General features: G+C 43.7%; 1 long non-coding RNA gene and 1 pseudogene across 1 annotated transcript; one reads left to right on the top strand and one right to left on the bottom strand.

Moving 5' to 3' along the window:
* The first annotated feature begins 2,893 nt into the window (after nucleotides 1-2,893).
* LOC119867528 lies at nucleotides 2,894-4,180 on the top strand. The gene is made up of 2 exons (XR_005383993.1): nucleotides 2,894-2,953; nucleotides 3,940-4,180. It is a non-coding gene; the product is annotated as an uncharacterized LOC119867528 (long non-coding RNA).
* Nucleotides 4,181-6,381: 2,201 nt separating this feature from the next.
* On the bottom strand, nucleotides 6,382-8,648 carry LOC111093877 (annotated as a pseudogene).
* Between the last annotated feature and the right edge of the window lie 9,742 nt (nucleotides 8,649-18,390).

Raw genomic sequence — 18,390 nt, 5'->3', positions numbered from 1 at the left:
GGGCAGCCACTATGGCAGAAGGGTTTTGGCAGCATAGTAAGAAGGGATGGATATAGAGCATGGGTGGCCCCTGAGCATCGGGAGTGGGGTACAGAGCACCTAGGGTCACAAAAGGACCATTGTGACCACTGGGGAGCATCTATGAGCTACCTGGGGACTCCTTGAACAAGAAGGAGGGACTCGGGGGTTGGGCTCCAGGTAATTTTGGTGACTGGGCTGCAGCAGATTGCTTTGTTCGTCCCTATTGGCACCATTGTTAGGATTCTAGTCCTAGACTGAGGAAGAGGGCGAGGGGGCTTCAAAAGCCAAGCATGAAGCGTTTTGTAGTGTGGCTAAATTGTCATGTCAGAAGTCTGTGTGGCTCTGAGCTTTTGGTTACTGAGGTGGTTGGTGTAGTTTTGAATGCTAGTTGTTGTTTTCTAAATCAGAGGCCTGTCTGTGCTCTCCCATCACATGGGGGAGAAGGTGACTTCAAAACACCAAATCCTTCAACATGGGGCATGTCATAGGCCACCTTGTTTTCCACCCAGATTCTTGAAGGTGATTATTCTGTGTTTTTCCTCCTAAAAGATGGGAAAGTTACTATTTCAGAGCAAGAGACCTGGCTCTTTCAATCCCCGGGCTCTGCGGGCTCTGCAAAGTGGCAATACACAGTGTGGCTTGAGGCAGCACGATTGCAATCCCAGCCACCTCTGGGATGTTTGCATTTGCTGGCAGCAGCCCCCCGCCCCCCCCCCCCCCCCCCCCCCCCAGGAATCCTCTCTGACTTGCAAGAAACCACTTTCCTTGCGATCTGAGCTGCTCTCCAAACAGCAGCACTAAAGGAGCAAACGCAGGCCAACTACGTCAGGAATCCTGCAGCCAGGAGGCGATTGGAGTGTGGATCCTGTCCTGGAGAAGGTCTCAGAGTAATGCTCTCAGGCCTCCACCTGAGTTGGGCAGCACGCCCTGGGCATCTTCAATCATTTCTTTGTGAATCGGGCGCTTGCTCTGTGCTCAGGACTGTGTTAGATGCTTTGGGTAGACGTTTAATGCAAAAGTATTGGCATAGGAGTTGGGATACCTGGGTTCCTTCCCTCTGGCTCCCCCTCACCTCCCATGGGCTAGCAGCAGGACCTTTGTAAAGCCATTTAACCTGCTTGTGCAAATGTCCCCTCATCTGTAAAACGAGAGGAGCAGACTCTGTACCTTTGAATTTCTCTAGTTCTAAAATCCAGATTCTAAGGAATGGAGAAATCATAACTAGATATGTTACTTGGATATCTACTAACTGCAAGATACAGTGAAAATATTAAGATTTCCTCAATTCTTTGTTCAAAACGTTAGGGGATATTGTTTTTGAGGTTGTAACATAAAAGGAACTTCCAGATTATGTGACTTGATTAACAAAATGTTCTCCCAGAAGAGACTTGACTAGGAGTTAGGTGCTGTGTCATTCTAGTACCGCCGCTATGGTGAAGTCTAGGGCTGCAGGTCTCCGCAGCCATCCTGCCCATGTCTTGGAAGTTGTATCTCATGGATGATTCAGTCTTGGATCTCTGATTCATTTTTAAAAGGCAATAACCAACTCAAATTGAGTTAAGCAAGAAGGTGAAATACTTTGGCACATGACATGGAAATGTCAAGAGATTGGCAGGGTTTGGCATTGTTTGATCCAGGAATTCAATGATGTCCTGGTTCTTGGCTTCGCTCCATTTCCCTTGTCTGCTCGTCTCTGTGTTGGCTTCATTCTCAGGCTCCATATGGTGGCAAGACAGATGCCAGGAGTTCCAGGCCATCAGCCTATCTGGACTGATAGCTGCCACACAGGTCCTGGAATTCACTCTGATTAGACTGACTTGGGGATGACTTAAAATAAGGAGTGACATTTGAGTTGGAACTTAGTGTCAGAACTTGTGAATTGTTGGTGGGATGGAGAAAATAGCCTAGGCAAAGGCAGAAAGATATATGAGAGCTTGGTGTGTTTGGGGAAAGCTAAAATTCCAGTTTCTCAGGAGCATGTGTGGTGGTCACTGAGAGAAGTGAGCAGTGGCATGCCTAGTCTTTTATCTAAAGTTTTAGACAGCTCTTTACTCAATCTTCATGGTTTTGGCAAAAATCTTTCCTTCTAATCTACCTACTTCATTTGAATTCTTTTTATAAGTTGAAAATGTCACCAAATAAACCACAAAAGCTTGATTGACATAGGTTCCCACCCCAAGAGTTACCAAGTTATATTAAGTTCTTAAGAAAAGACTTTATCAAGATGAAAAGCTTCTGCACAGCAAAAGAAACAGTCAACAAAACTAAGAGACAACCTACAGAATGGGAGAAGATATTGGCAAATGACCTATCAGATAAAGGGCTAGTATCCAAGATCTATAAAGAACTTATTAAACTCAACAGCAAAGAAACAAATAATCCAATCCTGAAATGGGCAAAAGACAGGAACAGAAATCTCACATAGGAAGACATAGACATGGCCAACAAGCACATGAGAAAATGCTCCGCATCACTGGCCATCAGGGAAATACAAATCAAAACCACAATGAGATACCACCTCACACCAGTGAGAATGGGGAAAATTGGCAAGACAGGAAACCACAAATGTTGGAGAGGATGTGGAGAAAGGGGAACCCTCCTGCACTGTTGGTGGGAATGTGAACTGGTGCAGCCGCTCTGGAAAACTGTGTGGAGGCTCCTCAAAGAGTTAAAAGTAGACCTGCCCTACGACCCAGCAATTGCCCTGCTGGGGATTTACCCCAAAGATACAGATGCAGCAAAACGGCAGGACACCTGCACCCTGATGTTTCTAGCAGCAATGTCCACAATAGCCCGACTGTGGGAGGAGCCTCGGTGTCCATCGAAAGATGATGGATAAAGAAGCTGTGGTCTATGTATACAATGGAATATCACTCAGCCATCAGAAACGACGAATACCCACCATTTGCTTCAACGTGGATGGAATTGGAAGGTATGATGCTGAGTAAAGTAAGTCAATTGGAGATGGACAATCATCATATGGTTTCACTCATACGGGGAATATAAAAAATAGTGAAAAGGATCATAGGGGAAAGGAGAGAAAATGAGTGGGAAATAACAGTGAGGGTGACAGAACATGAGAGACTCCTAACTTTGGGAAACAAACAAGGGGTAGTGGAAGGGGAGTTGGGCAGGGGCTGGGGGTGACTGGGTGATGGTCACTGAGGGGGGCACTTGACGGGATGAGCACTGGGTGTTATGCTATACATTGGCAAATCGAACTCCAAGAAAAAAAATACAAAGAAAGAAAGAAAAGTAGCCAATGAGATCATTGGTTTCCAGGCCAAAGCCTTGGTTCTTTCAGAAAGGATGAATGTCACTGGAAGTTTTGAGCTGGTTGGAAGAGGGTGAACATAGGACCTGGGAGTGATGTTTGCGTTTTATTTTACTTATTATTTATTTATTTATTTTTTAAAATTTTTATTTATTCATGAAAGAGAGAGAGAGAGAGAGAGAGAGAGGCAGAGACCCAGGCAGAGGGAGAAGCAGGCTCCATGCAGGGAGCCCAATGTGGGACTTGATCCCAAGTCTCCAGGACCACGCCCTGAGCCTAAGGCAGTGCTAAACCACTGAGCCACCTGGGCTGCCCGATGTTTTTGCATTTTAAACCTAGCAAGGGACTGATTGTTTGTCTTGACTGGCCCTCCTGGAAGCAGGCTCTGAGACTAGGATTTGAGTGCATGTAGTTTATTGGGCAGTGATAGCAAACATCAGCTGGGGAGTAGGAAAGTACAGGTGGGAAGGAGTAGGAAAGGAGGAGTTATGCATTGAATTGAATTTCTAACTCCCAGTACCTCAAAATGTGACCTTATTTAGGAACAGGATATTACACATAAGATTATGTAACATTAAGCTAGGATGAGGTCATCTGAAGTAGGATGGCCCCTAATCTGTCATGATTGATGTTTTTGTTAAAAGGGGAAATTTGAACACAAACACACGCGGTGGTAGAAACCCACATGAACATGAAGGCAGAGATCAGAGGGATGCTTCTGTAAGCCAAGGAATGTCAAAGATTGCAAACAAATCGCCAGAAGGCAGCTTACAGGAATGGAATAGATTTTTTTTTCTCTGTTTCGATGAAACCAAGATGGCCCACATCTTGACCTGCACTTTTAGCCTCCGGAGCTGTGAGACAATAAAGTTCTGTTGTTGACAACCCTCGGGTCTATGCGACTTTGTTCTGACAATCCCAGCAAACTAATATGGAACAGAAGGTACTGGTAAAGGATATGCTCTCAAGCAAGTTACCAACATGCCCTAATGGGTCTTAATCTCAAATAGACAACTCTGCAGACAATGTGGAATGTGCACCCCAAAACTGTCCTGCCAGACTCAACAATGATAAGGCAACTCAATTTAAAAATGGGCAAGGATAGAAATTTTCCAAAGCATATATGTAAATGGCCAAGAAGTACAAGAAAAGATGTTTAGCATCCATCTTAGTTTGTTTGAGCTGCCACAACAGCATACCATAGACTGGGGGGCTGAAGAAACAAACATTTATTTTTCTCAGTTCTAGAGGTTGGTGGTCCAACATCAGGATGCTGGCATGGTCAGGTTCTTGCAGAAGGCCCCCTTCCTGGCTTCAGATGCCTGTCTTCTCATTATATCCTCATACAGAGGAGAGAGACAGGGCTGGCTCTCTTCCTCTTCTAAGGAGGACACTAATCCCATCATGAAGCTCCACCCCATGAGCTAATTACCTCCCAACATCCCTACCTCCAAATACCATCATATTAGGGCTTTGACATCTGAATTTTGGGGAACACAAACATTCAGTCTATAGCAACATCATGAGTAGTCAGAGAATAGTGGCTAGTAATAAAAAAGATGGACAATCACAGAGGTTAATGAGGATGTAGAGAAGCAGGAACCCTCAATCATTGCTGGTGAGATTGTGGTGCAGCCATTTTGGAACACAGTTTTCCAATTTGAAAAAATCACTAAACATAGAGTTATCATATAACCCAGCAATTCCACTCCAAGGTATATACTCAAGAGAACTGAATATATATATATCCACGCAAAAACTTGTACATGGATGCTCATAGCAGCAAAATGAAACAGAAACAATGCAAATACCCAACAGTTGATGAATGCAGAGAGAAAATGTGACCTAACCACAAAATGGAAAATTATTCAGCAATAAAAAAAGAATGAAGTCCTGATACATGCTACAACATGAGTGGATCTTGAACACATGTTAGGTGAAAGGAGACAGCCATGGAAGGGCCCATATTATATGATTCCATTTATTTGAAATTCCTAGAAAGACAAATCCATAGAGAGAAAAAGTGGATTAGTGACTGTGAGGGGCTGGAGGGAGGGTGGATGCAGAGTGGCTTCTAATAGGTAGAAGGTAAGGTTTCTTTTCGGTGGGATGAGAGTGTTCTGGAATTAGATGGTAGCGATGGTTGCACAGCTGCGTGAACATATAGAAACCACTAAGCTGCACACTTGTAAGTGTGAGTTTTATGGCATATGAATTTTTTCTTGATTAAAAAGAGAGAGTGCGGTGGGGGGGCGTCTGGGTGGCTCAGTGGTTGGGCGTCTGCCTTGGGCTCAGGTCATGATTCCAGGGTCCTGGGATCGAGTCCCGCATCGGGCTTCCTGCATGGAGCCTGCTTCTCCTTCTGCCTATGTCTCTTCCTCTCTCTGTGTGTCTGTCCTGAGCAAATAAATACAATCTTTAAAGAGAGAGAGAGAGAGAGAGAGAAAGTGAATCTTTAACAAAACTATCCTGCCTGAAGGATGAGGGAACTGGAATAGTTATTCATCAGCCCCCAACAGTCATTGGTTGAAAGCTGCTCCTGAGTTGTAGGAATTCTCTAGAACTTGTGACCAGCTTAATACGTGGAATCCAGGACTCAGAGAGAGCCTTTGCAAATGCTGGGACTTGGAAGTTAGGGATAGATATTTTCAGGAACCCTCCATTTCCAAAGTGTGAAAAATTCAGCATGGCCCCATGGGCAAAGGCTGCTTGCCTTCCAGGGTTATACAGTATTGACTTCTTACCTCTCTGGGCTCCTACGAGTCAGAGGACTCCCTCAACTTGCAAGATGAAGTTTTCCATGAAGTGCTTATGACTTGCTTTGTTTGGGGACCATCCACAGTCCTTTTAGCTGCAGACAACGGAAATGAACCTGGCTAGGCTGGCTGTCATGAGAAAGATGGACAGTGGCACGTGTGAGGGCAGATGTGGCAAAGCCCAGGCCTCACTTCCTGCCAAGTGAAGAAAAGGAACTTGGAGGCAAAGTCCGTGTGGCCCTACGACTCACTGGAAAAGCTGGAGCTCAAACAGCTGGCTGGTTGCCAGGCAAGCACCTTCGGCAGTGGGAGCTTGAAGTGGGGGAGGTCTCACACAGTGATTTCTAGGCGAAGGAAGGCCGGGTTAGGGGGACCCTTGAGCCCGGGGATACCTGAATCCAAAGTCTCGCACCCTCCCCTCTGCAAGTGTGCAATTTCCTGAAAGTATAATGGGCACAGGATGGTGGAAAGGTAACTGTGAATGCCAATGCCACCCTACATGCCAGGTGCAACTTATTTATTAACTTATTTTTTTTCAGTTATTATTATTATTTTTTTTTAAGTAGGCTCCGTGCCCAACCTGGGGCTTGAACTTAGAACCCTGAGCTCGAGAGTCACATGCTCCACCGACTGAGCCAGGCCTGGTGCCCCTGGATACAATTATTTATTTATTTATTTATTTATTTAGTTAGTTAGTTAGTTAGTTAGTTAGTTAGTTATTTGAGAGAGGCAGAGATTGGCAGAGGGAGAGGCAGGCTCCCTGCAGGGAGCCCGATGCAGGACTCGATCCTGGGACCCCAGGATCACGACCTGTGCCAAAGGCAGACGCTCAACCACTGAGCCACCGGGTGCCCCCCTGGATGCAATTTAAATCATAGTATTAGTAAATGCTGCCACAATCTGCAATCATATCTGTGTCTCAAACAACTAATTGCTGAAGTTGCCAGGCAATTATATTTGCCAGATGCAAATTGCCCACGGTGAGTGGATAAATGATTTACCCCCCAGGGACAATCTCCTCAAAGCTTTCACCTTTCCTTGGTTTTGTGCAAACCTCCAGCTTGGGTTTTCTGGGTCTTATTCCATCTGCCTTGTTTCTAAAGCCTTTCCTTCATCCTTTTTCTCACCACACGGCTTCTATGTGTCACCAAACCCTCATTTTCATCATCTTTGTCAAGGGCCTTTAAATGCTAAACTGCTCTGGAACAGCAGCTCTCACGTTTTTTTTTTTTTGGTCTCAGGATTCCTTAAATAACCTTAAAACTGATTGAAGTTGCTAAAAAAGCTTCTGTTTCTGTGGATCATTCACCGCAGTGAAAATTTTAAAAGCGGAAACTTAAAAAGTATTTATTCATTAATTTTAAAACAGCCATGAAAGAGATTACAGGTTAATTTAAATCACATAAATTTTTTTTAAATATTGGTACTATTTTAAACAGATCTCTTGAATGTCTGTCTGGCTTAAGAGAAGAAAGGTGGATTCTCGTATCCACCTGTGCATTTATTCTCCGCCGTGTCACACTGGAAAAGCCCACTGTGCACTTTGAGAAAGTGGGCGAGGAGAGGCAGGAACGTATTAGCATTAGGATGAAAATAATAAGAAAAAAAAAGAAAATAATTAGAACCTGCAGACCCCCTGGAAGGGGACAGCCATCGGTCCCCAGACTGAGGGTTGAGGACTGCTGCCAGTTTTGGTGTTCTTCATTCTTTGCCTGGATCCATTTTTCCATCTGGCACCATTTCCCTCCAACGTGAATGACTTCCTTTGGCTTTTCGTGCAATGTGGGTCTGTAAGGAATTCTTTCAGCTTCTGTGTGTTTGAAGGAGAATGTTGTTTTGACTCTTGAAAGCTCTGTAATTTCATATTTCTCTTCCTCCGTGTGGAAGATCTCCCCTTCCTGGTGTCTGGGTTTATGCGGCTTCTCCTTCTGGGAGTAAGCATCAGTGAGATGTTTTGGGATTTTCACACTGCTGACATCAATTTTGGTGGAAGTGGCAATGACAAAATCTGGTGTGTTCTATGCAAAGGAACTTGACTGAGGGTCAGAGCTCTGGTCACAGGTAACAAGCCATTGCTCCCTTACTTCAGGAAAACCACCCTCTTGCCTCTGTGGTCCCCAGTGAAGATGATCAAAATGGTCCCAGGGGTGAGGCTAGCTCGTAGTTTTCTCACGTACTGACTGACTGAAAGGGGTTTTTGTTGTTGTTTTGCCATTTCTTGACAGCTTTTGAGGCACATCTTCACTAGGATGATGCCCTAGGCATTTTGTGAAGTTTAACCACTTGGGTACCACCATTCTCATCACCGCCAAGTGGTATTGTACCAGTAGCAAGAGCCTTCTCCTTCTTTTTCTTTTCAACCCTGGATTTAGCGGCTGAATACTTCCTCTTGTCAATGGCCTTTCTGGAATGCACAGCCAACTGGGAATAGCTGCCAATTCCTCCCACTGGGACAGGGGTCGGCTGCAGTGGGGCTTCCCCTTCCTTGGCATTTTAGGCTTGAGGTTACACTTCTTGACCTTGCCAGCAGCAGCAGCAGTCTTGGCTTCAGATTTCTTCTCCCTGGTGTCTGGCTTCTCAGCTTTTTCACCTGCCATCTTGCAAAATGGGAAAAGAGTGAAACCTTTTTCTTTTTCTAATGTAAACATTTAGTGCTATAAATTTCTTTATAAGCACTGCTTTGGCTATACACCCCCAAATTATTCTGGTATGTCTTATCTATATCAATCTATTATCTTTATTTTCTTTTGGTTTGTTTGTTTGTTTATTTATTTATTGGCTCCACACCCAGCATGGAGCTAAAAGTAGGGCTTGAACTCATGATCCTGAGATCAAGATCTGAACCGAGATCAAGAGCGGATGCTTAACCAGCTGAGCTACCCATGACCCAAGCTCAACTAGAAAGATGCCCCCACCCAGGACCTTGACTCTTGAAAGAATGATGCAAACAAGGCAGTCAGATCACTCAAGCGGAGGTGTGGTGGGAGGAGTCCATGGCACTGAAGACCTGATCAGCCCGTTCAGGTGGCTGGTTCTAGGCTGCCAGATATTTCTTGGTTCCTTCTTCTTTTCGGAGCATATTTTTCCAGTCTTCCCTTCAATCTTGGGAGCCATTTGCATCCTCCCCCATAAATCCTATTTCTGTGTCTTCTAGCCAAAGTTGGCTTTAATTCTTTGCCACCAGGAACTCTGAGAGATACAGAGATCTCAGCAGCAGTAATTTCATAAGAATGTTGGGTATAGAAACCAGCTTTGCAGTGGGTTAAACTGGAGTGAAGAATAAGAACTGTTAAAAAGGACAAGGAGTGAAAGGAGGGATAAAGATACTCGAGAGAAAAGTAAATTGTACAGAAGGTAGTTGTTGGAAAAGGGAGGGTCTGAGCACATTTGGAGGCTAAAGGGCAGAAACTGGTGGGAGAAGCCACTGGAATAAATGCTTCCTCTACCTTGACATTTAAGGTTTCCTGGCTGGCTCAGTTGGTAGAGCATGTGACTCCTGATCTCAGGGTTGTAAGTTCAAGCGCCATGTTGGGTATAGAGTCGGCTTAAAAATAAAGTCTTGTTTGCTTAAAAATAAAATCTTAAAGAGTTTTTTGCTTTTAAATAGTTTACTTAAAAATAAAGTCTTTTATTATTATTATATTTAATTAATTAATTAATTTTTAAAAAAAATAAAGTCTTAAAAACAAGTTTCCTACAATATGATTCCCACTTGGTTTTCTGGACTTAATCCCCAATATTCCCTATGATTGAGACAATCAGGACACTTAATATTTTCCATAAAATGCCCCATTGTCTGTCCTCGTTTTATACTTACTTGGTTTGTTTGGTTTTACTCAGGATATAGCCTGGGCCTGGAATACTTCACAGATCATCCTACTGATCCCACTAATCCTCCAAGGCTCAGACGCCTTCCCCAAACCTTTTTCCGATCCCTTGAATAAGTGCAATTTCCTCTAATATTAAAATTCTCAAAGCATCTTGTATGTGTCTTATCATTTCTAATCTGATTATGCCCCTGAATGACAGTCATTGCATCCTGGTCTTATTGCTCCTTCTTTTTAAAAGTGTGAGCTTCATGGCCGGGACTGTTTTCCCTGCGCCACTCACACAGCACAAGGATTTGTCCGTAGGAGGCACTCAGCAAATGCTAGTTGAATTCACAGTGACAGGAACAGAAAGGTTTTTTGTTTTTTTAAATATTTATTTGAGAGAGAGAGAAAGAGCACGAGCGAGGGGAAGGGCAGAGGGAGAGGGAGAGAATCCTCAAGCAGACTCCTTGCTGAGCGTGGAGCCTGACAGGCTCGATCCCACCACCCTGCGATCCCCACCTGAGCCGAAACCAAGAGTAGGCCGCTTAACCAACTGAGCCACCCAGGTGCTTCCAGAAAACTTCTTTTTTTTTTTTTTATATTTTTTAATTTTTATTTATTTATGATAGTCACAGAGAGAGAAGGAGAGGCAGAGACACAGGCAGAGGGAGAAGCAGGCTCCATGCACCGGGAGCCCGATGTGGGAATCGATCCTGGGTCTCCAGGATCGCGCCCTAGGCCAAAGGCAGGCGCCAAACCGCTGCGCCTCCCAGGGATCCCCAGAAAACTTCTTAATAGGGATTGAGCTACAACAGTTAGCAAGTTCTCAGGAAATTATTATTCTAGCCAGGAATCCACCCTCAGTGGATAATGGCCGCTACGCTTTTCCAAAGTTAGGCTGGGCGATGAGGAAATGAAGTTGCACTTGGAGTCCCAGTCTGAGGAAAAGCTCACACCATCCGTGTCATTCTCTCTCCCATCCAGGATGTGGTTTTTTATGGGTGTGGACAAAATGAAGGTATTGCCCCTACACACAATATAGATCTCTACTCTTAAGTACTCCGTTGAAAGGTCCAACGCAGAAGACTACATATGATGAAGCCATTTGCATGAAGTTAAAAAGAGGCAAAACTAATTCATGGCATCAAAAGGGAGCACAGTGGGGAGAGGCAGGTGCTTGGGATGCTCACAGGGGGCTTCTAGGTGCTGGTGTTCTACTTCTTGGTCTGACTGATGTCACGTGGGCACATTCCCTTTGTGATAACTGACTGAGCCATGCATTTACAAGTTGAACATTTTTCTCTGGGTGTATTATTCTGTATTCTAAAATTTTATTTTAAAATGTGTGTATCATTTCTGGATTACTTTTCCATTTGAACTGCTCTAGCAGGACATTAAAAGGCAACAGGAAGTTGGTCACATACAACATTAAAGCAAACCACCTTCTCTAAATGTACAGTTCCTGGCTGCCTTCATCTGCAGGGGATCTTAAGTTGCTATAAGAGGGATTAAGTTTTAGAAAAAAAAATCTCATAATTGCATGTCTTATTAAGAAAAAAAAAAAAGCATCTCACAGGAAGGAAATGGAATTGTTCTCAGCAGCCTAGAACAATGTCTTGGGTTGCTTCCTCTTTGTAATGTGGCGGGTGGGGGCAGGGTAAACAAAATGAGCATCCTGGTGGATTTTATTTTAGGCACTTTAGCTCTGATAAGTGCAAGATACTTGAGAGAGAAATGGAATGATTATTTGATATTGTCCCAGATGCTATGGCTCAGTGCTGGAAGCCTCTATTACAGAGGCCCAAAGATTTATCCTTTTGTTCCTTTTTTTCTTTTTTCTTTTTTTTTTTTTAAGATTTTATTTATTTATTCATGAGAGACACAGAGAGAGAGGCAGAGACATAGGCCCAGGGAGAAGCAGGCTCCCTGCAGGGAGCTGGATGTGGGACTCGATCCCAAGACCCTGGGATCACGTGCTGAGCCAAGGGCAGATGGTCAACCACTGAGCCCCCCAGGTGTCCCTGTTCCTTTCCTTTCTATCCCAACATTTAATGGTTATTTTTCACTTGGATTTGTAAACTCTTGGAGGGCAATATTCTCAGTTTTGGAAAGCATCTGTTGATGGTAAAAAAGAAACAGGGAATGAGTGATGGCCCTATAAAATCCTTGCTGGTTGGATAAACGCTATCTCTTTGGCCTCTCCAACCTCACTTTCCGGTTCTCTCTCCCAAAGTCCTGCAGCATCAGTGCTTTGTCTTTATGGCACATAGGGTTTGGCTTTGTAGTACCCCACTCCAGGCCAGAACTTTCCAGTGGCAGAGACTGGTAGCTCTTTGGGGACAATGGGATCTCCTGCACCTTCTCTGTTCCTGCGTGGCGGAGGCTGGCTGCTTGCCTCTTCCCTGGACTCTGAGCTGCCTGTGGGGGCAGAGACTGCCTGTTCCTGATGTTGTAGTTCCATTGTTTGGGTCTCAGGAGGGCGTCAGGAGTGTTGGCTGAATGAAGAGAAGAAGGGATGGTGGATCAGGTCTTCCAGTTCCAAGGCTCTTCAGATGACCTCCCTCCCGAGTGCTGCAGGAAACGGGAATGGCCCCCTGAAAAGGGAGTCTACGTGGCAGTCCTCCTGACCCCACTGACCGCCACACTCCTCTCAATCTGGATTAGGGCAGAATGAAGAACAGGAGGGGGCAATGGGGCTGAAAATCGGAGTTTATTTCCCAGGGGTTAGTTCGGCCGCTATAGGGAAACTCTTCATAACTGTGGGTTGGCATTGATGGAACCTTTAAAACAAACATTCCATATTCCCCTCTAGTACTGATATTTAATAAGTCGCTTTGGTTGGAAACTGAGGGGAGTCCTAGACATCTTCAGACTCCCTGCATATGCTGTTTTAAATGTATTTAAATGTGTTTTAAATTCTTGACCAGACCTTTGCAAAGAGACCAAGTGGTGGGCAGGATGGAAGGTAAGGTTGGAGACGGTGAGGAATTTGAGAAGTGGAAAACTCTGGGCGTCCTTTTATTAAAGTTCGGTGAGAAAAAAGAAAAAGTTACTAAGAATAAGACTTCAATTTTGTAAATTGTGCAGACTATATGCAGCTGAAGAGTAGGGACAGAGAGGTGACCTGTCTTACTTTGTGTGGTGCCAAGAGCTCTTTACAGTTGCGAAGGCTGACGGGTATTGAATAGACTCTAAAAATGCAGACCACTGTGTCCACACACATTGCTTTTCCTCAGTTTTAGATTAATTTACTAAATCATAAGCGTAAGAGGGAAGGGTATATATTTAAAGATATGGGAAACTTCATAATGATAATTTTTTTTTTTTTTTGAGATTTTTATGTATTTGAGAGAGAGCAAGAGCGAGCACAAGCAGGGGCAGGGAGAGGGAGAAGCAGGTTCCCCACTGAGCAGGGAGTCAGTCCAACACGGAGCTCCGACCCAGGACCCTGACATCATGACCCGAGCCCAAGGCAGACGCCTAACCCGCTGAGCCGGCCAGGGGCCTCAATAATGGCATCTTCTGATCCCCTTACACTGATCACCAAACACGCTGCAGCGTGGAAATCCTCGTCTGTGGCGTGCATTTGGCATACACTTAGTGTAAGGGTGACGGAAGTTTGCATTTCGATGTTTGAAGTTGCCCAACAGGAATACAATTCAAAATCATAAGCTGATCAGTGGTTTGTTCTTCTGGGAAAGCGTTAAGTCTGTGGTTTCACACATGTTCGTTCTTCTTTTCGATCATTGACTTTTGCGTATCTGAAGTGCACGGTACCTAGGGTACGATCTCATTTGCTTAATGCCTTTTCCGACTTTGGTGAACGTGCAGACACACGTCACACACGTGAGGGTGTAGAAAGATGTCCATGAGTTTTAGCAGTGATTGTGCCTGGAGGGTGGGTGTGGTGTTCTGTTTCCTTATTTCTACTCTTAAGTACTTTCTGAGTTTTCTACAATAAGAAAAAATTTTAAGTTATTTTGAAACAAGAGGGGAGTTGTGGTTAGAACATGCAAATCTGAGGATTATTAGAAATATTAAGAGAAGGTGATGGTCACTCCAAAAGCCACATCATTCTCCTCTCTGCACGCGGCCTTCATCGGCCCATTTCCAGTGGTCAGTGTTGTCCACGATGCAAATTTGATTGTGTCACTTCCCTGCTTTGAGTCAATCCCCCCCAAAGGGAGTCGGTGTCATTGTTCATACTTACTGTCCTATGGAAGTCATCATCTTTCAGTTCCAAGTGACAGAAGCCTCACTCAAAGTAGCTTAAGCCAAAATGAGGAATTTGTTCACATAACTGAAGAGTCTGAGGTTGGCTTTAGACAGGGCTAGATCTAGGAGTTCAAAGGGCATTGACGCCCATCTTTCCTAGTCCTGCTTTTTTTCATGTGTTTTGTTTCTTCTAGACAGGCTCAGTCCATGTGAAAGCCACATAGCCATTGGCAACCCACGGTCCTTCAAACTAAGGATCCTGAGGAATGGAGAGGACCGGGGTTGGCCTGGGTTGGGTCTTCCTTGGCCAGTCACTCCAGAACAGGATGAGGAGTACGACAGAGGAAAATGGGCATTTCCACAAGGAAAGGATTCTAAGCAAACCATGACCTGTGGCCTCTATCTCTTCCTTCTCCAGACTCCTCTCTCTTTTGGGTCTGCAAGGATCTTTACTGGATGGTTCTTTCTAGAGTGGGAGTACACATGCCCACGTGGCTGTGGTCAGGCATCGTTCCCAGGCCTTCTACCTCAGCGGAATGCACTCTGGGCATGCCCCTGACTACCTGTGGTCAGCAGGGCAGTGGGAGGCTCCAGCACAGTCACTCCTCCAGGGGTGAAGACTTGAGCAGCTTCTTCATCAGGTCAGTGTGGGCCAGCAGCATGCAGCCCCCGTGGTAGCACGTCAGGCCCGGTGCATCTAGGAAGCCTTCTAGCTCCTACTGGCCACAAATAGCCTTCTTCTATCCTTTACCTACTGCCAAGGCACACTTCAAGCTTCTGATCCTCTCTGGGCTGGGTATACATTTATGTGATCCCGGAAGGGTGTCACTGATACTCTTGACATCACACTACGCTCTGCTGCAAGTACTTGTTTGCGTAAGTACTTGTCTCTCCCTCACTAAACTAGCTCCTTGAGTTCAGTGATTGCACAATGAATGGCCCACAAATGTTTATTGAACAACTGAAATATAACCTCAGTATGGATAAGATTGTACCTTGCTTCCTCCATTTATAAAATTCCTACAAAAAATCTTGAATTTTTTTTTAATATTTTACTTTTTTTTAAGTTTTTTTTTTTTTTTTTAAGTAATCTCTACACCCAGTGTAGGCATAGAACCCAGAAGCGCAAAATCAAGAGTCACATACCCTGCCGACTGACCCAGCTGGGCACCCCGATGTATAATCTATTTTAAATAAAACCTCACACAGCACATATAATTTGCTATGTGTGTGTTAATGAAGTAGACATGAGATGTGAAGAATATTAAATACCAAATTATGCTAAATTAAGTATCATTGGCCTTCGAATATGATCTAATAGTTGTAGTCCTATTTGAAATACTGCCGCCAATACTGGTTAGCTAGGTCTGGGGTTCTTAACCTGGAGTCCACAGACCTCTAAGAGATTTAAGGGTAGAATTCGGAGGATATGGGAACTTGGGTGGGAATAAGAATTCTTTTTTCTAAACTGTAAGTGGAATTTAGTCTTTCTTTTGATTATAAATGCAACAATCCGGAGCTGTATCAGGCTGCAACTTTGACTTTGTCAATAATAGAAATCAGGTATCTTCATAACATAGTTGTTGCAGAGATCTCAGTATCTTGTTTATGCTACTTTGATGTCAGAGCAGTTATTAAACTTCCTGCTGGATGTCGTTAAATGAACACATTTATTACTGTATCACACATTTATATATTTTGATGACTTATGCTTCAATATGTTTGGTTTTCTCTGTAACCCCATACATTTCATTTTCTGCACTTAAAAGCATTATTCTGAAAAAGGGTCCTTGGTGCAAAAAAGTTAAACAGACCTTGGCATTCACTTAAAATGAAATGAGACCAAAGGGTAGTGATCTGGTTCCAGAGAAACTTAGCCCTCATGGCCTCTCTATTGCCAGGCTGAGAATAGAGATTACAAGCATTTGGACAATCCTAAAACTATAGATCTAAGAAAAGATGTCCTTTCTCAGGTTGAAAGTCTATTTGGATGGAAAAACCATGTGACTTATTTAAGTTTCAAAGGGTCCCTGGGGTAGGCCGGAAAAGTAGACTAAATGCATTTAGACCTACTCATAAACTCACAACTAAATGCTACAGACATTGGTTTAAGAGCTTGGCCAAGACAAATTCATTTCTTTGTGTATTTGCACAGATATTTTTTTTAATAAATTAATTTTTTATTGGTGTTCAATTTACCAACATACAGAATAACATCCAGTGCTCATCCCGTCAAGTTTGCACAGATATTTGTGTAGCTATCTATTAGAATAGGATTTGGATTATCAAAACTATTAGGACGTACTCTGTAAGGTTGTGAGATCCTTCCTGATAATAGGTAACAAGGACCTGTCAGAGGTAAACTCATTGGAGTATTTTCTAGGAATTCCTCTCTGGTTTAGCGGTCTTGGCTCCAACAGGAGGCAGATGGTCGTTAAATTAAGATACTCTGAGCAGATATTGTACAAAACCATGGGTGCAGGGAGCCACAACAGGAAGCACAGTAGTTTCAGCAGCTCCAGGTTAGTGGCAACAGAGCCGATACTACCCCTTGGCCAGAAGGAAAAGCACAGGGGATGGCAAATCAAAGGAAATTAGTGAAGGGAAGTTTGGAAGAAGTGATGACAGAGCCACCAAAAGAATAGACACCCTAACCATCTATCTCTGACCAGGACACTCTTTGGCCAAACCCACTTAAAAGCCAGGAGACAACGAGCTCCCTGTTGTGGTCCATCCATCAGCTTCATGGGGAAGAAAGTGGAAGAAAGATGAAGAGGGAGAGAGATCTGGCACACCTGACAAGTCTCTACCAGAGCACGTATCACATCATTTGATGGTCCAAGGGGGCAGAACTGTAACTTTTAAATTCAGGGCTATTCCTAATAAAATTCTGAGACACAGCAAGTGCTCAGTTATCACTGAATGATTAAAGAGAACAGAAATGCTGCTGAAACAAAGAGTAAAAGCAAACTGTCTACTACAACTAGGAACTAAGTATTTACTTTTAGACAGTGGATATTTAAGATGTTTTGGAGGGGGGCACATGGGTGGCTCAGTCAGTTAGGCTTCGAATTCTTGATTTTGGCTCAGGTCATGATCTCAGGGTTGTGAGATCGAGACTCGAGTCAGGCTCCATGCTCAGCAGGAGACTGAGATTCTCTCCCTCTGCACCTCCTATTCCCCTCATACCATCTCTAAAATAAATAAATCTTAAAAAAAAAAAAGGCTTTAGTAATATTTTAAAAAGTCACAGAGGGGCACCCGGCTGGCTCAGTCAGTAGTATGTGACTCTTAATCTTGGGGTTGTGGGTTTGAACATGTTGGGTAGAGAGATTACTTAGAATCTTAGAAAAAAAAAGAAAAAAATAAAATAAAATGGAAATACAGGAACATGATTCTATCATGTAGACTAGACAGGTAGATGTCATAGCTTTGTAATATAGTTAAGTACACCGGAGCCTCATTATTCATGGATTCTGTATTTGGACTTTAACACTTGCCTATAGTACTTTAAAACTTTCCTGGTGCTTTCACGGTCGCCTGTGGAGTGAAAATTTTGACTTGCTCAGTATATTCCCACTTGAGGTTGAACAAGTTTCTTCAGCTCTCATATTGTAAATGAGTATCCTTTGCTCTAGTTAGTGCCAAGTTTTTTTTTTGCATTTTTGTTCTTTCTTTGGTGATTTCCCTGTTTATTTTTTAAAGATTCTATTTATTTATTCATGAGAAACAGACACACACACACACAGAGGCAGAGACACAGGCAGAGGGAGAAGCAGGGAGCCCGATGTGGGACTCGATCCCACGTTTCCAGGATCAGGCCCTGGGCTGAAGGCGGCGCTAAACCGCTGAGTCCCCCACACTGCCCGATTTCCATTTAAAATGGTCCTCAGATGTAGTGCTGAAGGGCTAACGTTCCTAATAGGTTCAAGAAGGCTGTGACATGCTTCATGGGGAAAATAACATGTGTTAGGGACACTTTAGTCAGGTGTGAAGTTAAGGGCTGTTGACCACGAGTTCAATGTTAGTAAATCAACAAAACACAAAGACACCTGAAACAAACTTATGCACTGATTAGTTGATAAAAATGTGACCAGAGGCTTGCAGAACAATAGCCCTATATTTCCCCTACAAGCAATGGTTCAGTATTAATTCTGTTGGTGGTGACTCTCATGAAGAACAACGACCAACTGTACTTGCTGTTTTCCAGTTCCTAATACAGATTCAAAAAAAATTCAATTTACAAAAGGCATGATTTTCCTATAGTTGGTAGCTAATTGGTACTCGGAACGTAAAACCAAAAAGGGGAGAA

This window comes from Canis lupus, chromosome 34, assembly GCF_011100685.1.
Source record: "Canis lupus familiaris isolate Mischka breed German Shepherd chromosome 34, alternate assembly UU_Cfam_GSD_1.0, whole genome shotgun sequence".
NCBI lineage: Eukaryota > Metazoa > Chordata > Mammalia > Carnivora > Canidae > Canis > Canis lupus.
The sequence above is the reverse complement of the archived record's forward strand: the minus strand, read 5'-3'. Positions and strand labels throughout refer to the sequence as shown.